At 36.6% G+C, this 26,391-nt stretch overlaps 1 protein-coding gene across 7 annotated transcripts in view; it reads left to right on the forward strand.

Moving 5' to 3' along the window:
- SLC16A7 (solute carrier family 16 member 7) overlaps nucleotides 1–26,391 on the forward strand; it is a 175,189-nt gene that overhangs the window by 57,937 nt on the left and 90,861 nt on the right. Inside the window, exon 3 of one of the 7 annotated variants that reach the window (XM_089920958.1) lies at nucleotides 4,162–4,233. The exons of the other annotated variants lie outside the window; for them this stretch is intronic. The gene's annotated coding sequence lies outside the window, so the exon portion shown is untranslated. The remainder of the gene's footprint in view (nucleotides 1–4,161; nucleotides 4,234–26,391) is intronic. 7 annotated transcript variants of the gene reach the window in all.

The raw sequence follows: 26,391 nt of genomic DNA on the forward strand, positions 1-26,391 counted from the left end.
AGAATTTGAAGTCGGATGTTCTTCATAACTAGTCTATGCTCTTTTCAGAAACTATATTTAATTGGCCGAATTTCCTTTTTGCATTTGGATTGCTACATACTTTATATTATAAGAGTATTGTGATAAATTTACGAAGTTGTATCACCTGTTTGTCAAGAACAGTTCCTAGACCAACTGTATGGTTATATTCTGCCTTCATTCTCATGTTCATGAACACATCTTCATATGTCCAGGTGGTAGGCAGAATAGTGGCTCCCCACATCCTAATGCCTTCACCCTGTGAATGTTATGTTGCATGGCAAGGGAGAAGTAAGGCTGCTATTCAGATGACCTTGTGATTATCCTTGTTTGTATGTATGGGCCCAATGTAATCACCAGGGGCCTGAGAAATGAGAGAAATAGCAGCATGAAAAGGATTCAGCCCAGTGTTGGTGGTTTGAAGATGGAGGAATGCAGCCACAGTCAAGGAATGTGGGTGGCTTTTAGGAACTAGAAAAGGCAAGGAAACAGATTGTTCCCTTGGCCTCCCACTAACACCCTGATTTTAGCCCGGTGAGATTTCTGACCTCCAGAACTATGAGATAATAAATTTGCATTGTTTTAAGCCAGTAAATTTGTGGTACTTTATTACAGCTGCAATAAGAAGCTAATACAGCCTGACACTGTGAGATTAGGTGACGAAGCTTGAGAGTAGAGTGGTTTATGCCAGGGTGACTGAAGTCAGTCATGGGGAGATTTGCCTCTTTGGTGTGTTCATTTTTTTGTCCCATGCTAAGCATATAACTGTTGAAGTAGGTTGTAATATGTCATATGGTTCCTTTTGGATACGTGGTTTCCTAAGGGAACGGACTTGTCCTTGCCTATTCCTTATTAGGTTAAGAGCACAGACTATGGATCCTGAGTATATGAGTTCACATTCTGGCTCTGATTCTTACTACAGGCATACTTTGTTTTACTGCATTGTACTTTATTGAGATTCCCAGATATTGCATTTTTTTTCAAATTGAAGATTTATGGCAACCCTGCATCAAGCAAGCCTAGGCACCATTTTTCCAACAGCATTTGCTCACTTTGTAACTCTGTGTCACATATTGGTAGTTTTTGTAATATTTCAAACTCTTCACCAGCAAAATGATTACAACTCACTAAAGGCTCAGATGATGATCAGAATTTTTTAGCAATGAAGTAGTTTTTAATTAAGGTATGTACATTTTTTAGACATAATGCTATTATTGCACACTTAATGGACTACAGTATAGTGTAAACATAAATTTTATGTGTGCTAGGACACCAAAAAATTTATGTAACTTGCTTTATTTTGATATTCGCTTTATTATGGTGGTCTGGAACTGAATCTGCAATATTGCTGAGGTATGCCTGTAATTATGATCTGCCAGAGCGTTTGACTTTTCATCTGTGAAGCAAAGACAGTAAAAAGCATCTTTTTCATAGGGCTGCTGTGAGAATGAACTGTGTTAATTTATGTTATGTACTGAGAACAGTACTTGGCACATAGTAGGAGCTATATAAATATTAGCTATTGTTATTATTATTACTTTTATTCCTTAAATACTGTATTCTCTAGGGTCACAGTCTTTGTTTTCATGGATAGACAGGAGAGTGTCCAAAATCTTGGGGGGAATGCTTTTCGGGTAGAAGCATTTTAATGAAACTAAATTCTGTCAATTTCATAATTTATTTTCTAACATAATTTTAAAAAATTATATATATTTGATAGCTAATATTTAATATATTAAAAAATAACATATATTTTACTTTTCTTTTTTCTTTTTTTAATTGAGGTATAGTTGATGTATAATATTATATACGTTTAAATGTACAAAATAGTGAGTCACAATTTTTAAAAGTTGTATACTCCATTTATCATTCTTATAAAATAGATTAAAATCTTTTACTTTTAAATAACTCCCTTCCTTGTCTGCTCTCATTATCACAAACATGTAGATGGGGCAAGTTTTGTATATTCTATAATAATTCACGTCATTTGTTTTTCTATTTTAGACTCTATTGTGAGTCTTTAGGTTTGTTTTGATGTCACTGTTTAAGCATGCAGATTTCTTGGTGCTAGGAAAAGTATGCAGCACCCTGTAAAAAAAGGTCTTAGATTAAAAAAAAAATACTTTGCAAGTGAGAAAAACCTAGTCTGAATTTCCAGACATTCTATGAAGAGAGGAGCCTCTGAACTGGGTGAATAGAAATTGCTACTTCATTCACTGTGTCTGGCAGTGGTGTGGTGGATCTTCTAAAGGCCTGGTAGAAGCATATCTTTGATTAACTTTTTAGACTGTGGGCACAGTAGCTATATTGCAAGGCACAATATATTAATTAATTCAGCCAACATATGTTACACACTTCCCAATGTCAACAGATAAATGATGTCTGTTCAAGGCTTTCCCAGGACAGTGGGGAAGAACCGATGATCCCTGAAATAGCATCGATTCTAGTAGTAGAGTTAGGTAGGGATGCAGGATCTGTTTATTCCATCTACCGCCCTATACACGGAGGCCAGTAGCAGCATGCCATGATTTCTTACATAGTTTTTAATCATGCATTGTTCTTATGGAATAGCTTGTCTCTGCCTGTTTTCTGACTCCCTAGGTTTTCTCTGGTAATTGGATACTTAAAAATTATATCACAGACCTATTGAATATGTGGTTTAAAAACACACCAATAATCACATTGTGTGCTTTTAATTAAATGTTATTTCTATTTTCCCTCAAATTTATTTGGCATCTTTGTGGTGTCCTTTAGTCTGTTTCTTCAACTTCTAATTTACAGCCTCACTGCTCCTACGCTTCACTAATTGGCATCTCATTTGCCTGCATATAGTTAAAAATCACAGAAAATTGGGAGGGGCTTTCCCCAAGGCACTTAACTATGTGGAAATATATAGATCTTTGTGTGACCTCAGAAACTTTTGAAACACTGAACATACAAAGGATATCACTCTTTCTTAACTCTGCTTTAATTTTAATCTGAGATTTGACAGAAGGGTAGCAGAAAAAAAGAGAAATTATTTGAATAAAAAAAGTCACTGGAATGAGTTAGCGGAAGGTTTCAAGAAATTACATACCAAATACCTTGTCATGTCTTCTTTACCTCTATATGCCTTTCTACCTTGAAATCACATCAAGAAATCAGTAGGGGGGTAAGCTGAGCACACTCCACAGTATTCTTCCATTAAAACCAATGCCACTTACTCACTCACTGTGTCCTCATTTCTTTTACATAGACTGTGGATTCTGGGGGTTGATGTTAATGCTGAGAGCAAATATTCAGGCTGAATTGACATATATTTTTGGCCGTTTCTTTAACCCAATTTTTAAATTAAATATTTAGTCTTCACCATTCATGTTATACTCCAGAAATAATGAATTGAGAATTTCTGTTAAGAGTAAATCACTCACCTTTGCTAAAGTATCCATGAAAAATGTGGTTAATAATGAGTACATTGGTTTCGGATACAGGGAATATTTCTAAAATATTAAATTCTGATAATCAAATCCTAACATTGCTTAACAGCTTTATGATGTTATGGCAGATGCCCTGAGCAGATAATTTTATGATTATGGTTCTTATCTATAATATGCGACTGTATGTAGAGATGAGTTAAATCACACAAGATTCTACAGTATATGACAACTCTCATAATACTTTATATCTCTATTTTAGGTTTAATAATTAGGCCTTGTTAACTGTGTATGAATCTATTTTCCATCATGGAAGAGTGACTGTTTGAGAAAAAAGAACCTGTTTTATTTATCTTGGCATTCCTACTATTCATAACATAATACCTTTTGTATGCTAACTGCTTACTAAACATTGGTTAAATTGATTAATTAACACAAGGGAAAAATAGATTGGGCTATCCCTTTGACTCATTCATTTAATTATTAAAATTGATGCTAACCTGGAGAATGTGGCTTGGCTATGTGGTCAAATGGAGTTTCTAATTGAACTTTTCTCCAAAATTTAGGCTTTCCCTTTGTAGGAGCGCAGCCTGCCCTAGTATATACATGGTATAAACCAGACCAGAATGCAGCTCCCCTGTAGGAAGGCCCATAGGGAAAAGAGAGTGCCCAGAAATGTCTGTCCTAAGCTTGCATAGTTTGTTTGTTTTTTCTCTTTTTCCAAATTCAGCAATCAGATGTGGAACAGACTGAAGTGTTATTTTACCAGAAGTGTCTCCGTAAGGAAACATGAAGCCAGTAGGTAGGTAAGAAGCCTGAGACTCAGAGGGGTTAGGTACTTTGTTCAAGGTCAGAAGTCAAGTGTAGGTCTGAACCTAAGCTTTCTAACACTAAATCAAATACTTTTTAAAAAAAGAATTCTTTAGAATAGGGTGAAGAAGGACAGCAAGGAGTTATGCTGCACCACAGTAGGAAATAGCCGGTTCCCCAGGGGGAGGAAGCCTAATGAGTAGGCTGGGGCTCATCACAGGGCCAAAGGCAAAGAAGGTCCATGTGCTCTGCCTGTTGCTGAGGACACCAAGACAGTCGAGCCCACACAGGGAAACCAGAGACAAATAAAATAATTGAAGCCATAGGATTTTCATCAAGCCCTAGGGTGTGCTGGTGACTCCTATAAACTTTACCTTTGTCATATGACTTTACATTACTTTTCTTTTTTTCCAGCTCTACTGAGATGTACTAATTGACCTAAAACATTGTGTAACTTTAAGGTGTACAATGTAATGATTTGATACACGTATATATTGTGAAATTATTGTCATAATAAGGTTAGACACATCCACCGCCTCACATAATTATCATTTTGTTGTTGATACGGTGAGAACATTAAAGCTCTACTCACCCAGAAACTTTCAAGAATACAATATGGTATTCTTAACTACAGTCACCATGCTGTGCTTATTCACCAGAACTTATTCATCTTATAACTGAAAGTTTGTACTCTTTGACCACCATCTCCTCATTTTCCCTAGCCCTCAGCCCCTGGCAACCGCCATCCTACTATCTGTTTCTATGAGTTTGAATCCACATGTATGTGACATCACACTGTATTTGTCTTTTTCTGTCTGACTTATTTCACTTAGCATATTGCCTTCAAGGTCCATCTATGTTGTCACAAAAGGCAGAATTTCAGGCTTTTTTATGGCTGAATAGTATCTAATGTACACATATAATATATATACCACATTTTCTTTATCCATTCACTTCTATATCTTGGCTGGTTTGAATAATGCTGCAGTGAACTTGGGTGTGCAGATATCTCTTCCAGATAGTAATTTCATATTCTCGGGATGTACACCTAGAAGTGGGACTGCTGTATCTATCATACTGTAGTTCTATTTCTAATTTTTTGAGGAACCTCATTATTGTTCTCCATAGCGGCTACACAAATTTACATTTCCACCAACAGTGTGCGAGGACTCCCTTTTTCCAGCATTTGTTATCTCTGGTCTTTTTGATAATAGCCGTTCTACTTTTTAAATTTATATGTCATGGCATCAACAATTAAAGATTTTATACTTTCATTTAAAGTAACTTCAACATGTTTAAAAGTTTTTGTTAACTTTTACTAAGGATATAAACTTATTTTGAGGTGTGGAAAAATCTCATACCTGGTGAGATGTGCCTGGGCCAGTAGATGTAATGTTGCCTTAAGCTCTATTTACTCATATCTTATATTAATGTCTCATGCCTTTGTAGCATTTTTTTTAAACCAGGAGAAATAATGGCTTCTAATTTACTAATGGCCGTGAAAAGCCAAAGCCCATTAAAACTCCAGTGTTAGTATTACTGACTATAGTAACAGATGGAAACTACACACTTGATCATATTATCTTATAACATATCCCCCAGGCATACTTGTGTGTGTGTGTGTGTGTGTGTGTGTGTGTGTGTGTGCGCGCGTGCGTGCACAAAGATGGCTGTGGGGTATGAGGGTTGGAAAGCAGCAGTGAGGAGTTATTGACCACTGTGCCATGGTCTGAACTTGTACCAACTGTCCGATTTAGGCAAAGGTACTGAGGCTTTACTCAAGTAGAGAAATCGGATGATGGTATAACAATTGGAAAGCTACCAAATTTATTGAAATAAAATGGTACCTGTGGGAAAGAAGGGAAGGAGATGGATTTGAGTCCTTGTGGAAGTAGACTCTACCAGGATTGGTAATTTGATGTGATGTTAGAGAAGGGGAGACAGTATTGGTGATTCTGACTTTGAGCTGAGTCACTGGCAGGTGCTGCTGCGTTTACTAGAAAGCTGTGAGGCCATGTGCACGCTGAGGGCAATGGCAGGGAGCTAAGAGGAGTCAGAGGTTCTGAGCTAGAAGGGTATTTCCAAAGTACTCTCTCTCTGAATGTGTTTCCTGTATTGGCTGAATAGTAAGATCTATTAATTGGGTAACAGTCAAAGAACGAAGGGTCTTAAATGTTCCCTATACTCAAATCATGCTTCCAGTAATTCTGTTCTATTAGTGAGCTGCTGTCATCAGCAAAAAGAGGGAAATCTGTTGAAATGGTAGAATACCTCTATATTATATGTTTAGGACCTCTTTGATCCCATTATATTTTCCTGTGGTATTTTGAAACCATAAAGGAATTATTTTATGCAAGCAAATTTAACTAAAGACTTATTTTCCTTTTATGCTTATCAAGGTTAAAAAAAAAAGGATTTCTTTTTACATTATAACTCCAAAGGATAATTAACTCAGAATAAATTTGGGTTGTTTTCTTCTATTATATGCTGATTTCAAACTCCATTATAATTCTAGAATTCAGAAAATAATGGGATCACAGTCAATTATGCTAAATGAATGTTAAGATTACAGTACTCTTTCCAGGAAAAGAATAGGCAAAAAAATTTATCCAAATGAGAAAAGCAATCCATTAAAAGATTCCCATTGTGTTTGTGAGGTGTTTGATTAGTCTTTTGACTAGTTCACTGCTTTTCCTCACCCAAATATCTATATCTGAGCTTTCCGCCTTGCAGAATTTCTTGCAATTTTTATTCACATGAGAAACTTGGGTTTTCCCCACGAACTCAGTTTTCACTCCTTAGTCATAATGCGAAAAACATCAAAATCTCAAAAGGGAAATGTGCGAATGCTGCCTAGAACTTGGGAATAATGTTATAAACAAATTCATTGCCAGGAACTCATTGTCATATTTCAAAGGCAGAATTAATAACCTGTTCCAAGAGCACACATGCTGTTTATCAAGGTTTTCGTCTGAGAGCGTTTCCTCTCTCTCTCTCTCTCTCTCTCTCTCATCCCCGAATTATTGAAGAATTTTGGAAACTGGAATTTAAAAGAAAACTCACATTACCATATTTATGGAATTACTTTGAGAATTTGTAACCTTGGCAAAGGTTAGTCACCTTCAGCCATTTTCTCCCCCGGGCTCATGGTGTACGAGTCTGTTTTGTATTTGGCTTTTCTTTCTCAAAGGTTTATGTAATAAACATCACTGTCTTTGAATAGTAATTTCTTAAGAATTTAATATTGTTGTAACAATAAGCAAAATCATACAAAATAAGTACAAAATGTATTGTTCACACTCCTGCCAATTCTAATTTTTTTAGATCTTGCGTTATCAGGTTATTTTCTTGATAATGTAATTTTTACATATCAATCTTAGAATATATCTTTGTATTTCTCTTTTTATTTAACTTTAGAACTTTTTGTAATAATACTAAGTAAAAATATTAATCACACATATGAGAGCTTTTTAAATTTAGCATTCTTGGTATAATTAATGGCCTGTTTGCTTAATAAAGTTAATAATCATTTATTTGCATAGAATTAAGTCTTATTGTCATTTGGCTTTATAGAAAAGTAGTTGATGAAGCAAATGACTAATGAAATTTTATTCTACCACCTTTTTTGAAAAAAAAGCTACTTCAGGTATATCTACAGAGTACAGAGTGAAGTTATTATTAATTGATTAGTCACCTATGTTGCATCAGGTAATTTTATCCCAAATAAATGTATTGAACACTTCCTAGCTACTAAGCACTTTGCTGTGTTGGGACAAAGGTATTTGAAGAGTTCTCAGTAAAGACGTCATCTGCTTTTGATTGCTATATGTACTATATAATTGTGAAATCCACATTACAGTTTATTTAGTGTGTTAAAACTTCAGTGTATGCCTAATCTTGTACAAGGCAAAATTTCCTAATGCTTTTATTTTGTTTCATTATATTTTTTGAACTTAAGGTTTTAATAGAAGACATAAAAATATCACGTCTTATTTTTAAAGGCATTTGCATTATTTAGCTAAATAAATTAGAGGAAATGTCCAGAGATTATTTGTTACTACCTGGTTATTGTAACCATTATATATGTACATTTAGAAATGCAGCCTATTAAAATCTTTGGGAATCATATTTTATAAGTCATTGCTTATTGCCTAAGTCTAAATAATGGCATCTTTCATGTAGGAAATCAAATTCTCCTCATCCATTGACCATAGAAAGGCTGACCTGCTGTTCAGTGGAGAGGAACATGGACCTTGGAGCCACATAACCAAAATTGGAATCCAGGACTCAATGTTTACTGTCTGACCTAAGTAACCAAACTCTGACCCTCCGTGTCCTTATACTTTAAATATGTATCATAATGTCTATCTTATGTGGTTTAAAGAATGAGGTCATGGATGTAAATTATTTGGTACAATAACCTACGTAGAATATGGGAAACACCCACTAAACGATAGCTCTTCATTTCTCCAGAACTTATTGTAAGTTCTTCAAATCCAAAGATGGCAACACTGACCCACCATTGGATTCCCCAGTTCCTGTTGTTTTTTTTTAAATTTATTGATTAATTAATTTATTTTTGGCTATGATGGGTCTTCGTTGCTGCGCGCGGGCTTTCTCTAGTTGTGGTGAGCGGGGGCTACTCTTTGTTGCAGTGTACGGGCTTCTCTTTGTGGTGGCTTCTCTTTGTTGTGGAGCACGGGCTCAGTAGTTGTGGCTTACGGGCTCTAGAGCACAGGCTCAGTAGTAGTGGTGCACAGCCTTAGTTGCTCTGAGGCATGTGTGGGATCGTCCTGGACCAGGGCTCGAACCCGTTTTCCCCTGCGTTGGCAGGTGGATTCTTAACCACTGCACCACCAGGGAAGTCCTTCCAATCACAGTCTTAGGGGAGGACCCTTTGTGACAGAGGGCAGACATTTACAGAATGGCTGGCCAAGTAAGGCATGTAGTTTATGATTAGGCAACAAAATGAAATTATCTGCCTCTCAAGGGGTTTAACACATGACCTGGGCCTCTTTATTATTGTTCATAACTGGTCAAGTTATCTAGTCAGAAAAGGTGAAGATTCACTGACAGTTTAATTTACATATTATATTACTTTTGCAATGTGTTCTATTCATGATATTAAACCACATCATTGTACATACATTTGAAAATATGGTTATATAAACATCAGAGAAAGAGAATCAGAAGGTTAAGTTTAGCAGAAATTTAATCAGAAGATTAAATTTAACCAAATTGCGAGACTTAGTTACCTTCTTTGACCCAGAATATAATTTAAGCCAAGTTAACTTTACACTATAAAAAGTATGAATTAATGGTGCGTGTCAAAGCAAGACCTTCAAGAAGAGATAGAGCTACCTTTCCCCTGATTTGAGAGAAGAAAGAGGGGAGGGCAGAGCAGAGAGTCTCTTGAGATATGTGTGCAAGTTTGCTTCCAGCTAAAAGTTAATGATCAGTTGCCTCTGTTCTCAGCTCTGAGCCCTGAGAAGTGGCAAACTCATGTTCTCTCTCTATTCCGGTAACTTTTAAATTATACAACTTGTACCCCTGTTAAGCTACACTTCATTTCTTTTCTTGAATTTTATTTTATTTTATTTTTTTATAAAGCAGGTTCTTATTAGTTTCTGTTTTATACATATTAGTGTATATATGTCAATCCCAATCTCTCAATTCATCCCACCACTGCCCCCGCCCCGCTTTCCCCCCTAGGTGTCCATATGTTTGTTCTCTACATCTGTGTCTCAATTTCTGCCCTGCAAACCGGTTCATCTGTACCATTTTTCTAGATTCCACATATATGCGTTAATATATGATATTTGTTTTTCTCTTTGTGACTTACTTCACTCTGTATGACAGTCTCTAGGTCCAACCATGTCTCTACAAATGACTCAGTTTCATTCCTTTTTATGGCTGAGTAATATTCCATTGTATATATGTACCACATCTTCTTTATCCATTCGTCTGTTGATGGGCATGACCTGGCTATTGTAAATAGCACTGCAATGAACATTGGGGTGCATGTGTCTTTTGGAATTATGGTTTTCTCTGGGTATATGCCCAGTAGTGGGATTGCTGGGTCATATGGTAGTTCTATTTTTAGTTTTTGAAGGAACCTCCATACTGTTCTCCATAGTAGCTGTACCAATTCACATTCCCACCAACAGTGTAAGAGGGTTCCCTTTTCTCCACACCTGCTCCAGCATTTGTGGTTTGTAGATTTTCTGATGATGCCCATTCTTACTGGTGTGAGGTGATACCTCATTGTAGTTTTGATTTGCATTTCTCTAATAATTAGTGATGCTGAGCAGCTTTTCATGTGCTTCTTGGCTATCTGTATGTCTTCTTTGGAGAAGAAATGAACCAATCTATCCTAAGCTATACTTTAGATTATAGACATTTTTTATTCCTTTAATATCAACTGATTTCATGTTCTGAGGTTAATGAAAGACAGTGAGAAAGTCTGTAAGTGTTAGCTGATAGAAAAAGATTTTGCTTTTGAGTGGTACTGAGTTAAGGCTAATGAGGTATTCTATGCTTGTATTAGGGAAATAGAGTTTTTAATGTTTTTATAAAACTAACTGTTGTCATACTTAAGCCTCTTGGCTGAAAGATGTATTAATCACACTTACACTATATAGTACATTATATTGTCGGCCAAGTCTTCCTTAGTAAGAAAATCTAAAATTTTACTTAACACTGGAATTTTGAAAGTAACTCTGAATCTTTAATCCCTAAAATGTCATTTTAACTTGATATTAGATAACAATATCAAAAGTAATCTTATTTTTCTTATTCTAAATCATAATGATTTATAAATGTCTATGTGTACTTTGCTAAGAAACTGTAAAAATGAATTGGGTTTTATTATGAGGCTTAGGTAATTTGTTCCCAAAACATTTGGGACTATATTATAGCAAGATTTGAAGTTATTTTGGGTGATGCTATCTGTATAATTTATATGTAATTAAAGACATTGCTTATTAATTTTACAGTTTTCCAAGCTGGTTTCTAAAAATAAAGGTATCTACTCTATACATTTACAGAGTAGTCATATTCCGTACTGAGTTTCCAACATAAAGAGATACATTACTTATGCCACTGGAGCCATAAATTAGATAAATGTATATATTTTCTGTTCTTTCTAAAGTGTCTGGCCATTGTTATCTTTATTCAGCAAGCATCCAAGGCCAGCAAAACTTGTTTTGGTTGTATTTAGACTCACATGATAAAGACAAGTAAACCTCAAAAGCTAAATGTTATTGTGGTACTACTTATTGCAGATTTCCATTTATATTTCTCTTGAACTGAAATTAAATGTCAGACAGTGATTGATGATTTTGCAATTGAAATTTGGAACTCATAGAAACCTTGAAGAACCATCACATTTTATATATGAGGATCTGGATCCAGAGAAGGAAAGTAACAAGCACTATTGAAAGTGCTAGCACTGGTATCAAAAACTCTATTTACTGGGTGACAAATAGAGTTAATGGTTTCTTAGTGTTCACGCTGTTTTTGCAAAGGAAATCATTCTTTAGTCCTCAATATATTTCCATTTGGAGGAATAGCTATATAAGCACTGGCATTTAAGGTGTAGTTGTGCAGTGATATTTTCCAGTTGCACTCTAGTGTGGCTGAAACTTTTGTTATCAATTTATTAAAACTTATATAATCCAGTCCTTTGTCTGTATATGGATTTGCTTAGGTATGTGTATGTTCTCAAGGTTAGAGAAGAGACTTTTGCCACTTCTCCTTCTGCTCTACACTAAAGCCATGCTGACAGGTTCATAATTTATAACTTAAATATTCAGGTGGCTGAAGTTTCACTAATTAAGGAAATTTTAAATATGAGTAAAATCAGCATATGCACATATATATGAAGCATCTTCATGTAAAGTTTGGAACAATCTGCATTCAATCTAAAGATAAAACAATTATTTGACTATCATGGTCAAAAAAACTAAGTTTGAGACCCTGACAGTGTTTTTTTTAAGTTGGGTGTGTATAAATTTCTTATCATGTTTTAGCATACTCTTCAATTCACCTTTGATTATTAGATATTTATATTCAGAACCTGGCTTGCATGTACTAATATGTAGGTGCTAGTCTAATTCATTGTATCCATTGGATATTCACCTACTTCTCAGTTTTCTACTGAGAGTATGCAAATCAAATTACCATCAAAAAGTTTGTCTCTGTTCCTTTAGCTCATTATCAGATCTACTCCATGAATTGCTGAAAAGTTCACCAAGGTCCTTTGACAGTTACCCATAAATATTAACACACACACATATATATATATATATACACACATGCACACACACATGCATGCATGCATACAGACACATAAGATCCATCTAAAAGGGAAGGAAACAGAGTATCAGTGCTTTCGATTCTGTAAAGGGTCTACACCCAAGGTGTTGGAAAACTTTGCTTAAAGTCCCAGCATCACAGTTAACTTGCTTTGTCAATCATGGGTAAATCACATAACCTGTAAGAGCCTCTGTGAAGTAAGCTATAAATGGGGGTTATAACGATAATAGGGCTTCCTTCACTTATTTTGTATGAGAATCATGTAAATTTATATAAGACCTTAGCTGGTAGACTCAAAATCCTTACTGAGCACTTTCTAGGGCTGCCATAACAAAGTACCACAGACTAGGTGGCTTGAAACAACAGAAAGGTATTCTCTCTCAGTCCTTGAGACTAGAAGTCTGAAATCAAAGTATTGACTAGGCTGTGCTTTCTTGGAAGCTTCTGGGAGAGGATCCTTCCTTTCCTCTTCTACCTTCTGATAGACCCAGGTATGGTGGCATAACTCCAATTTATGCCTCCATCTTCACATGGCATTCTCCCTGGTTTTCTGTCTTCACGTGGCCATCTTCTTATAAGGACACCTGTCATATTGGATTAGAAATCCATCATACTCCAGTATGACCTTAGCTTAACTAATAACATCTACACTGGTCCTATTTCCAAATAAGGTCATATTCTGAGATTGGAGGTTAGGACTTAAACATATCTGTTTTGAGGGACACAGTTCATTCCAAAACAGGTTGCCTTCTGATACTCCCAAAACTCATGTCCCTCCCATGTAAACAATATGTTCACCCAATCCCAGTATCTCCAAAGTCAACCATTCCAGCATCAACTCTAAGTCCAAATTTTATCTAAATCAGTTGTGGGTGAGGCTTGGGGTATGGTCCAGCCAGGGCAAAATTCCTCTCCATCTGTGGTCCTGTGACGCCTAGAAAACAAGTATTCTGTTTCCAAGATACAATAGTTAGACAGATATAGAATAGACATTCTCCTTTATAAAGGGAGAAATTGGAAGGAACAAAAGGATCACTAGTCCAAAACTCTAAAGTAGCTTTTCAGCTTAGCTGGACAAATTCCATTAGGTTTAAAACCTGAGAACAATTCTCTGTGGCTTGTTGCTCTGTCCTCTGGACCTGCTGGGGTGACCCCACCGCTAAGCCCTGCCTCCTAGAATGGGAGAGGCAGCTTCACCCTCTGGAACTGAATTGGTCCTTAGCTGAGGCATCTCCATCTGTGGTTCTCCCCTCAGAGTCATTCTTCCTTGATTTCATCTTACCTCCGTTCCTTTGAATCCATGCTGACAGTATTTCTGCTGGTACAAAATGTTTAAAACCATTGTCTGCCTCTTGTGCAATTCACGGGGGTTCTCAGACAAGACAGAGACAAGAGGGTTCTCCACAGATCTTTTCTGGATTCCTGCATCTTGGTCCCTGGCTTCTGACGAGTTGGTTGATTGGATCCGTGAGTCACACACCTAATCCCTTTAGGAAATGGTTGTTCTTGACTGTTTCCAGAGTACACTATTTGGATAGGCTGAGGATTTTCCAAATCATCACGTTCTGGTTCCTTCTTGCTTAACAATTTCTTCAGTTGCTTCAATTTTTGTCTTCTCCCATTGTACTATGCAAAGCAAGGAGTGACCAGGCCATGCCTTCCACACTTTGTTGGAAGTGACATCCTCAGCTCAATGTCCAGTTTTATCACTTACAAGTTCTACTTTCCACCCAAAAGAAGAACACAGTTCAGCCACGTTCTCTGTCACAAGGTCATCTTTCCTTCAGTAACCAATAACATATTTCTTATTTCTATCTGAAACCTCAGCAAAGGCATCTTCAACATTCATATTTCTAGCAATATTCTGGTCAAGACAATCTATGCTTTTACAGTCAAACTCCTCAGAACTCTTCCAGCCTCTACCCATTACCCAGTTCCAAAGCGACTTCCAAATGTTTAAGTATTCTTCACAGTAACTTTCCATTTCATGGTACCAAAATTTGTCAGGGTTATCCAGAGACACAAAGCCAAGAGATTAATTTTAAGGACTTGGCTCACATGATCATGGAGGCTGGCAAGTCTGAAATTTATACGGCAGGCTGGCAGGCTGGCAATCCATGTAAGAGTTGATGTTGCAGTCTTGAGTCCAAAGTTCATAGGGCCAGCCAGCAAGCTGGAAACAGACAGGATTTTTATGTTACAGTCTTGAGGCAGAATTCTTTCTCCTTTGGGAAACCTCAGTTTTTGCTTGTATGGCCCTCAACTGATCAGATGAGGCCCACCCACATTGTGGAGGGTAATTTTCTTTACTGGAAGTCAATTGATTGTAAATGTTATTTACATCTACAAAATACCTTCACAGCAATATCTTGACTGGTATTTGACCAAACAGCTGGGTATCATAGCTGAGTTGATATATCAAATTAACTGTCACATGGGGGTAGCATAGGAGAAAGGATATGGAGAAGCATTTGATTTTTTTCTGCAAAATGCTTCTTTCTTCCTGTCATTTTTTTTTTTAGATAAGAGAGTTGACTGGAAATTTTCTAGGGAAACTAATATTTTGCCACCTCAGCCTTCCTTCCTTCTTTTGTGACTTATTCTCAGTGTGATACTGGCTGCTTAGAAGGTATTGGAGACTTGAGTCTGTATATTGGAGACCAAAATCCATGTATAATGCATTTTTCTATCTCCTACCCAACCAGATAGTTCTGTTAAAATAACTTGAACATTATCACTATTAAAGAATGGTTATATAACTTTTAACTTTTAATAGCAATATAACTTTTTATTGTTTACTGTGTGCCTCTACATCTCTTTCATTTTGAACTTGTCATGTACACTGCAGCCTCAGGACTTTTGCATATGTTCTTCCCTCTACCAGAACTCTTCCTCCAGGCAACCTTATATTTTATACTGACACCTATTTTTGGTTATTTGTTTAAAAGTCACTTTCTCAGTGAGGCTGTCCCCGGAGGCATTCTCTGACCAAAAGATTTAACATTGCACCATTCTACCCCCAGCTTTCCATTACTCCCTTTTGGGTTTCATTTTACTCCATAGAGGTTATCATCATGGGAAATACTTTTCATTTAGTTGTTTCTTCTTTGCCTTCACCTATTTTTCTACTAGAAGGTAAGCGGTACGCGGGCCCCTCACTGCCATGGCCTCTCCCGTTGCGGAGCACAGGCTCTGGATGCGCAGGCTCAGCGGCCATGGCTCACGGGCCCAGCTGCCCTGCGGCATGTGGGATCCTCCCGGACCGGAACACGAGCCCGTGTCCCATGCATCGGTAGGCGGACCCTCAACCACTGCGCCACCAGGGAAGCCCAAACTGTTTTTTTTTTTTTTTAATCGCTATTCTCAGTGCCTAGAATAGTGCCAAGCACATAGAATGTACATAATATGGTTACTTATTGAATAATTAAATCTTATCTTAGTTCCGTAAGTACTAATTCCTTATAGATGCAGATGGAGACCCATGCTTTTCTCCTCTGCTATTGCTCCCCTTCCCTCCTTCCCTGTGCCCTGTAATAATAGCCTTGCTGAATTTGGGGTTTATCATTCTCATTCGTGGTTTTATATTATTACTATATATGAATGTTTCATATATAATATTTTATAAAGTTTCTATTAGTTATCAGACCTCATATATTGGTGTACTGAATTTGTCCTCTTACCACATGCTTCGTTTATTTGAGATGGCTCAAACATATAACTTGAGTCACCAATTAACCTGTGTGTTGTATTTGGGGTTTATCATTCTCATTCGTGGTTTTATATTATTACTATATATGAATGTTTCATATATAATATTTTATAAAGTTTCTATTAGTTATCAGACCTCATATATTGGTGTACTGAATTTGTCCTCTTACCACATGCTTCGTTTATTTGAGATGGCTCAAACATATAACTTGAGCTCATCCAATTTAACTCTGTATATTCCATTCTGTGAATATACATACTTTAATTATCATTCTCCTATTGATAGACATTTAAATTCTTTCTAATTTTTTAAACTCTTATATTTCCACACTGCTATAAACATTTGTTTACATGTCTTCTTGTGCAAAAATGTGCACACCTAGAAGAGAAATTGATGATTGTAAGATATGCATAGCTTCAACAAGCAGTTTTTGAAGTATAGGAGAGTAACCACTGCTCCACATTCTGTGCTTGTTTGGAAACTATAGACATCTAGGATGTAAGCCATGGAGTAGCTTCGTTTGATTTTTGTTGCAAAGTTATGCCTGGGTCCCATTGACTCCAATGTAAAAAAACAAAAACAAAAACAGTTGTCCCAGGTGGTGATGGGCAACAGTTTTATTTTTTCTTCCTCCATTCAGGAGGGATTAAAGAGGGTATGGAATACAGCCCAGACCAGCACCTGCCTTACATCAATGAGCCAGACTCTCTTGTCTCCCATTTTGCATGGAGTCCTTTAAGTCCCCTCTATCACGAAGATGAACTTCTGCTTCATTGATGGTTCCAGATTCCAGCAGCCTCATTGTTTCACCACACTATGCTTCTGACATGGAGATGTTCATTGTTGTTGTTACTATAATTATCATTTGGTTAGTTATTTAATTTGATTATCTCTTTTCAGATTTTATTTTTCATCACCATTATATCCAAATGAAAATTTACAGAAATATCTTGACCTGTTGGCTGACTTTTGACTAAATTTGAATAGCAGATAATTAGGACTAAAGAGGTTGGCAGTTCTGTATTGCCTATTGTAATAGATCTGCTTTGTGTTCTAATTATGTGGGTTGCAAAAATGACATTATTATATAAAAATCAAAGAGCCTTACTTGTATTCTTACCTAGATAGAAGGCTGTGCCATGTCTGTACTAATATGGTTTTGCAAGAGTAGTTTACAATAGTACAAGAGCTTTAATTCAAATGCAGTTTTGGATCAAGTCAGCTATTTGAACCAAAGCTTTAATAAAGCTGTGGAATTCTATACTATAAAGTATAAAAGAGTTGACTCTGACTTGGGGTATTTTGTAAGCAGGAAGTTTCCATGTCTATTACCTCTATCATAAAATAACTTAAAAGGCTCTTATAAAATTTAGGAATTTTGAGCAGTGTAGTGAGCATGTCAGGATGATTTTGCTACATAATCTTCCCATGTATAATGAACCTAACCTGTTGGATAGAATTTTTAGCATTTTATATCTGAGTGCAGAAGAGCAACAACCAAAAATGATGAGTGAGTTTTGGCATAATTAATATTGAGCTGATCTTTCTGACAGTAATTGGTAAATAGATTCACTTGTTTCTCGAGACTAGTTGTGGAATATACTAGTAGGACCAAGTCATCAACATAGAATAAATACTGAAGATGAGGCTCCCATGATGTTGAACAAAATTAAGCCTAACTCAGGAAGGAGATGCACTGTGTTACTTATAAACTAGACCAGTTGTCAGTGAATATGGGTTTTTGGTCCACTAGTGGTCCTTATTAGTGTATTTAATTTTTTTTTAGCAATAAAACATTTTACATTAACGTTTATTAATACTTTTTTTTCTCTTCAGTGTAGGCTGTAGTGATAGAAAGAGGCTAAAATGATAGAAGTAGTGAATAACTGTCTCATATAACCTAGGAGGATATTGGCAACAATGAAGAAAATTTCACATATCCATTTCTTACCCATGACACTGAACTTAATATTGGTAACACTTTATAAAGATGAAACTGCGTGTTTCATTCAGTGTATCACTTCTTCCAAGTGACTTCAGCTCTTTTGGACTCTGCTGTAATATTTTCTGCAGCATCATTTGTTGTCTTACAGAAAGAGTCAGTTTTATCTGTTAGCTCTCTAAGTATCTCTCTTACTAGGAACCTTTGCAAAATATTCTTGTCAGAATCACTTTTTCTCATTTCTTTTCACTTGACTAAATCATCTCATCATTCAAGACTCAATCAAAATATGTTTATGATCTCCTCAGGCTGGTTTAATTGTACCTCCAAATACAATAGTTATTATCATAGACCAGTTTTCCTCAACTAGAGTTTGATGAAAAAAATTAAACCTTTGATGAGAAAATTAAACCTAATGACATAAGTCTTAGAATGGATTAAATTAACTTATCTCCCATGCATTAAGGTGCATAATATTTATGTAACATCATTAGGAGAACTAAGAAAATGGTCACTCAAATCCTTTTCTGTGTTTGATGGTTCAGATAGCTATAATTTTCCTCCTTATTTGTTGTTGTCTCCAAATAACTGTATACTCTGTGAAGGAATGGACTGCATCTTGTTCCATCATTGTACCCCTAATGCTAACACATTGAACTCCTTCCATGTAGGAGTTGTTTGATAAGTATTTGTGAAATGAATGATAGAAAGAAAGAAGGTTCTTCTGGAAGAACTTTAATGGTAGAACTGTATAAGGTGATTTATATCACAGTGTCCAAGGAGGGATATGTGAACCTAGGTCACATATGAAGTAGCATTAAATTTGAAGGGTCCGGTCAGGTGGGGAGAGTGGTTGTAATCAGTGGTTACAGTCCTGAGCTCTCAGGCCATGTTACTCATAAGTGAGCTAGTCTGGGTCAGCAAGAATGAAGATGGGACAAGGCCACGTCTCATTATCCAGCAGGCTAGCATTGGTTCCTTTCAGGGTAGTGATGACAAGGGTTCCAAGAACAGCAAGAGAAGAGGGGCTCAAATACACAAATGGTTTTCAAGTAACTACTTGTTTCATATCTGCAATTGTCTCTTTAGCCACAACGTCATGGACTGAATATTTGTGTCTTCCCCAATTCGTATGTTGAAGTCTTAACCCCCAAAGTAATGGTATTTAGAAATGGGGGCCTTTGGCAGGTAATTAGTTATGAGGTCGGATAAACAGAGGCACCAGAGAGCTTAATCTCTCTTGGTCTGTACCCATGTACCAAGAAAACGCAGTGTGAGCACACAGTGAGGAGGCAGCTTTCTGCACACCAAGAAAAACGCTTTCAGCAGAACCTGACCGTGCTGGCACCCTGACCTGGGACTTCTAGCCTCCAGAAGTGTGAGAAAATAAATTTCTGTTGTTGAAGCCACCCAGTCTGCCACCCAATCTATGATATTTTGTTATGGCAGCCCACACAGACAAATACACATAGCAAGTCACATGGCCAGGCCCAGAGTAAACGTGAAGAGGAATCATTTAAAGACGTAGATACTACAGGGTGGGGAATAATTTGAGGCCAATTTTGCAATCTATCATAATTGCATCATAGTCTTTAAGTAAATATGATGCATGTAGGTGTCATAAATTAACGAATTATGCTTCTTTGGATGTAAACTTTTGTTTTTTTTAAGTGAATCCTTTAGAAAAAATGACCTGGAGTCAGGTATTCTGATGTTCTTCAGTGCTTACACATTATGCACTTACTTATAAAGTGCGCTTCAGAACTATTATGTGTTTTACCAGTTTTGCAGGCTATCCCATATTTCCCGGTGGATACATACATGAGACCAACTGACAATGCAAGCTAAATTACTCATTAAATCCGCCTTCACATAATCTGTTCAGAACTTAAAGTTTCTATTATTTCATTGTCAATTGACCTTCAGGCAAATCGTTAAGAAATTTATGAGGGTAGCAGCATGAATATGTGTTCCCAAATGTCTCTTGGGTAAAATATGACTCATGGTTTTCTTGCTCCTGAAATGATTAAGCATGAAACCTGAAGTTGACAGCAGAGTCATTGTACAGATTGATGTTTTCAATGACTAATATTTGACAGAGTTTGCTTCTGATTTATTATGCTGCTAGGTAAAAACAATTTACCTCCAGGTAAATTTTTTAGTATTTTTACTATGCTCTTTCACTAATTGGATGAAAAAGTTCAATTTCTTTTATATTGAGTAACATGCATTTTGAATAAACTAATCATTTTAAATTAAACCTTGATTTTTTAAAAATATAATTTTAATGTGTTTTTTTAGTAGATTCATGTGGTCCTGCTCTTTTCTTTTTTGATGCCATGTAGCTCCTGCTTTTCTTTTGCTCGTTCCTAACAGTAAGCCTAATACCTATATAAAATCTATTTAGTAATTATTGGATTTTTATTATCATTCATTTATTCAAGCACAGCAAATATACTTGAAAAACAATCATAGACAATTAGGTCAGCCTTTACTAATAACTGAGCTTGTAATTCCTGGAAAATAGAAAACTAGGAAATCATTTTTCTCTTACTCCTTAAGAGTACTTCGAATAATTATAGTGTTTTAAATTTATGTTTTAAAGAATTAAAGTACATTACGTTAAGAAAGGAAACAATGCAATAAATGGAAATGGAGGAAGGGAAGATAATATACAATTACTTCCTACAGTATTTTCATCTACTAACCAGACAAAAAAACATTAATATTTATTATACAGCTTCTATACCGCATGTATTTTTTGATAAGTACAGATTTTAAGTAACATTTACATTAATTAGAACATTTCTTAAAGCTGAAGTGAGTCTCTTATAGGAAGCATATAGTTGGGTCTTCTTTTGTCCATTTAGCCATTCTATACCATTTGATTAAAATTTTAATCCATTTACATTTAAAGTAACTATTAATGGATGAGGACTTACTAACACCATCTTGTTAATTATTTTTTGACTAATTTGTAGCTCCCTTATTCCTTTTTTCTGTCTTGCTGTCTTCTTTTAGGAACTGATGATTTTCCTTAGTAGTATGTCTTAATTTAATTCTCTTGACCTTTTATGTGTCATCTGTAGGCTTTTGCTTTGTGGTTACCATGAGGCTAACATAAAACCTCTTATAGATATAATGGTCTATTTTATGATGATAATTTAACTTCTGTTGCATACAAAAACCCTTTACTCTCCATTCCCCACTTTATGTTTTTGATGTCACAATCTACCTCTTTTTATATTATGTATCCATTAACAGATTTTTGTAGCTATTGTTATTTTTAATAAGTCTGCCCTTCTCTCTGTCCCCATGGCTACTGCTTTGTGATGGCTTTTCTAGATTACTGCAATAAAATTTAACTACTTTGTTGATACATCCTCTATCTCCCTTCAACCATCTTCTCTGACCTATCTCCAGGATTATTTTCTAAAATACAAACTAACTAAATCATTCCTTTGCTCCAAAAGCAGAATATAATTTCCAAAACTTTAAGATGAATAGACTATGTACCCTTCTACTCTCATTTCTCTCCAGTCATATCATGGTGTCATGCTGTCTCTCATTTCTAGGACATACCAACTGATATTTTTTTTCGGTCACCTAACACTCGCAATCTCAACCTATCTCAGTCCATCCCAGGAGAGGCTCCCGTTCATCTTTCAAGACTCAGCTCACCCAAATCAGATTTACTTCAACTCCTCTTGAGACTGTTTCTTGACTATCACCGTATAGTCTAGGTTTTCCTCCTCTTAGCCTCATAGAAATCTGAATTTACCCATCTAATGATGTTTACTGTAACCATCTACTACATAATTTACCTGCTAGATTGAATTATTTTATAGGTCTGGGACAATATCTTATGTCTTAGTCATCTTTATATTTCCAATGTCTGGCCCATTCTTTGGCATGAAATGAGATGCCCAGTAAATGTTAAGCGAGTGAATGAATGAATGAACCCTGGAAACAAGATATGAAAAACAATGTTCTACTTTGATTTCATCATCAGGGAAGAATTAGAATAAAGGAAGAAGCTTGGTGTAAGGTTTATCGCTAGTAATAAGAGCTCAGAATAGAAAGAGCTCATTTCCACTTTAATTATCATCTCAGAGAGAGGCAGGATCTGTATTGAAGACCAGAACAGCACAGTTAATACAGCATAAGCAGTGAATCTTACACATTTTAATAATTTTTACTATTTCCATGTGTTTCCCCACAGTGATGATTAGTAATAACCTGAAAAAGAAAGGAGGAATCAAGGAAAGGCAGGTTTAGGGAGACTATCCCACTTTGAGTTCACGACTGCAAAAGTAGAACTTTTACAAAGGACAGAGAGGCAATGGGACATGAAGATTAGAAAACAGGCTGAGTCCCTGGGACCCACAGCCAAGAAAAAGTGAAACAAGGGAGAAGTGAGTTTGTCCTGAGAGCTTTCAAGAACACTGGGGCTGAGCATCGTAGAGCGTGGGGGGCATTTTCCAATATAGTGTTTCCATATAATAGTTAACCGGATTTGAAAAACAACCTTGAACTTTATAGAAATTATATCTAGTCTTATTTCTCTTAGACTGAGAATGAATTATCTTGATTGCTGTTGTATTTTGGATTGAGAAGAAGGCAGGGAGGAGAGAAGGAGGTTCTTCAGCTTCTACTCTCTAGAAGCAAGTAAAACAAGAATTCCTTCACATTTTACTTTTATCGGCTACAATATTTGCAAACCCTTTTTCGTTTACCCCTACCCCTGGACAAGTATTCTCTATCATAATACCCTGTTTATTTTTTTATACAAGGCATCAACCTGTAATTATCTTGTTTATATTTGTAACTTTCTTTTTGCATCTCTTCTTCACTAAAATATACGTCCATGGGTCAGAATTTGTTTTGCTCAGCACTGTAGCCACTGTGCTTGGCACATAGCAGGCTTTCAGCTGATATTTGTTGAATGTTGACTGAATATGGAGTCAGATTGCTATTAATAATCTCAGTTTTTCTGACTCTTCACCCTTCATTTGACTTCACAAGGACCTTGAATTCTCCAAAAAGTCTCCTACCAAATATTTCTGGGAATCACATGAGATCAGAGGGAGATCAAATGAGTTTTCCACTACTGTTTCTCACCATTTCTAATGCCCTCAGTGGAAACATTGCCGATAGAAAGGACCTTATTTCCTGATGCTTCCACAGTAAGTAATTCCCCAGGACCCAAATCTGGGGTACAGGCTATAATGGCCAAATTGCCCCCTGTCTAAATCTTCACCAAATTTTATCATCTGAATCTTAAACCATCACTGTGTAAAAGCCTCAAAATCTCTCAGGAAAATAGCTGCTTTAGCTTCTGTCTTGAAACTGTCCCCTGGAACCTTCAGGCTGGACAGTGTGGGCACCATGCCAACCATCTTGTTTATTGCTTTACTCTCTCCTGGGTATCCATACATTCTTTCTCTGCCTATGGCCACATAGCACAACAAATAAAACAAAATTGTCAATTCATGCAAATAGATTCCTAGAATCATCTTCAGTTCACTAGCTCTGTAAGAATAGTTTGGAAGCTCAGTTTTACCTGTTTCAGAACAAACTCTCTGCATAAATAAATATACTGTTGTCCTCTGAATCTAGAAGCCTTCGTGGCTCATTGCAAACATTTTAAAAAATAGAACTGCTTCAAAAATTGTAGAAAAATTGTTAACGTTTTTTCCTAACCAAATTATCTACTATAATAATCTCCCTGTTCACCAGGAGGAGCATACAAACTAGAGCAAGGTGCAAGCATGGTGGGGAATGAAGAGGGATGAAGAGTGGTTCTCATTTTGCAGCCCCTCTTAAGGTCAAGTGTGACTGAACATAATATTGCAAATAGTTATTCAACCTACAGCATTTCTTAATCTCTTATATTTGGATGGGGATCTCTCTGTTACTCCTTTGAGGGGGTCAGCTGTGGGAATAACTGGAACCAATGACATTCAGGTCGTTTTTTTCTTAGGTCCCTGAGGAACATGGCTTAGTCAGTGCAAACTCCTCCCAGGATAGGGTTAGGTTGAGAGAAGTACTTTTGGGAGATTAATTCTGAAGAGAAGCTTGGTGTATGGAGAGGTGTGGGAGGGAAGGATGGGAAACTGAAGTTGAGAGAGTCCCTTAGGGGACTGTGAGGGGAACAGGGGCGTGAACCATGGTGGTAAAGAAGAGGAATGGAAAGAAAGACGCATTCAAGAGCTATTAAAGAAAAAAGGCCTATGCAAGAAAGGGGAGGAAGAAAGGACTCAGGGTCTTTCAGCCTAGGTACCAACTCTTATTACAATTAACAGACTTAGGGGCACTCAACATTTCAGTGGGGGCATCCTTCTGAAAATGTCTAGGAAGCTATAAGAAATGAAGAATTATAACTTAGGAAAAGGATTGACACAGGGGATGGAGAATGGGAACACACCAAGTATAAAACATTAGCTGAATTTATAAAGGTAGAAGGTATCATGGAGAGCATGTAAAGAGAGAAGAGAGTCAACAATATAACCTTTATGAGAACTTACACATGTTGGACCTGAAGAGAAAAACTAGCTATGGGAGAAGGTGTAGGGATATAGTGAGACAGAAGCCAAAGTCTCAAGTACAAGGTCCAATGAAGTAATTGCTAAATACCATATAAATTTTTAATGAGATGAGGCCTAGTGGCTTTGGAGATTAGGAAGTCATTGCTCATCTTTAAGAGAAAATTTATTCAGTGAAGCTTGAGAGAGAGAAGAGAAGGTCTTACATTAGCAAGGAATTAGGAGTAGGCGGTAAGAAAGAAGAGGTTACAGAGAAGGATGGCCCTTGTGTGAAGTTTTGAAGTGAAGATGAAATATAGTGACAGCACAAGAAAAATAGAGGCTCTAGAGAAGGTTATGCTTTCCTACTATTTTTAGGCTTGAGGAGATTAACATTTTGTAAGCTAAAGAAAAAAAATACAGAAAAGACATTAATTAAAGGTGTGAAAATTATTGGAGCCAAATCCCATATGACAGGCAAGAGAGACTTCATTAACAATGAAGAGAAATATCTTATGATATCGCTTATATGCTGAATCTAAAAAGAAATGTTACAAAAGATCTTATTTACAAAACAGGAACAGACTCACAGACTTAGAGAAGGAGCTTATGGTTACGGGGTGGGGGGGGAGGGGGGAAGGGATAGATTGGGAGTTTGGGATTGACCTGTACACACTGCTATATTTAAAATGGAGGCTCAAGAGGGAGGGAACATGGGGATATATGTATGCATATGGCTGATTCACTTTGTTGTACACCAGTATTGTGAAGCAATTATACTCCAATAAAGATCTATTAAAAAATAAAAATAAAATGGATAACCAACAAGGACCTACTATATAGCACAGGAACTCTGCTCAATATTATGCAACAACCTAAGTGGGAAAAGAATTTGAAAAAGAATAGATACATGTATATGTATCACTGAATCACTTTGCTGTACACCTGAAACTAACACAACATTGTTAATCAACTATACTCCAATATAAAGTAAAAAGTTAAAAAAATGATAAGTAAATGGATAGCATGAGAAAACAAGAGGGATGCCTTTTTCTGTAGGACCCAGCTGGAAGGAAAGGTTTGTTTCCAATGACGGTAAAATATAGGAATCCCCTTCCTGTTTTTCCCAGGTTTGGAATGTTGGCATTCCTGTGAGCAGAGCAGAAAGGATGGCAGCCTGTGACTCCTATCAGCTACTTCCCATGCTGTCTGTCAGACTGGGATGTGTGGGACTGGCAAACAAGAAGTCAGAGAAAGCATCGCACTCTCTTGTGGAGCGTGAAGGAATGTAAAGGAAGTGTTAGGGCAAGGAAGTGAGAACTCTTCATCCAACCTGCAACAAAGTTAGAACAAACCTGAGTGAATAGCCTGGAACAGAATGGTCTGCAGTCAGGCAGGAGCACATCTGGTCTGGGAGAATGAGTTGATGCTAGGATGTAAAGGGAAAGGGCAAGGACAAAATTAAACTAATAAAATAATTTAAAGGTAGAGAAATTAAATTAGGATCAAGATGATGCTTGGGCTTATTGATATCTTCCCTGCCCAGTTGGCAGCCAAACCTGAAAGAAGGGAGCCTACAGGCCCTTAGGAGAAAGCTAAGGGGGAGAAAGATGGATGCAGCGTGCAAAGGTGAAACGTTTCCCGTAATTTCATTCCTTC

The sequence above is a fragment of the Delphinapterus leucas genome, chromosome 11 (assembly GCF_059928025.1).
Source record: "Delphinapterus leucas isolate spDelLeu-1000000601 "Yukka" chromosome 11, BTC_Dleu_Yukka2, whole genome shotgun sequence".
Taxonomy (NCBI): domain Eukaryota; kingdom Metazoa; phylum Chordata; class Mammalia; order Artiodactyla; family Monodontidae; genus Delphinapterus; species Delphinapterus leucas.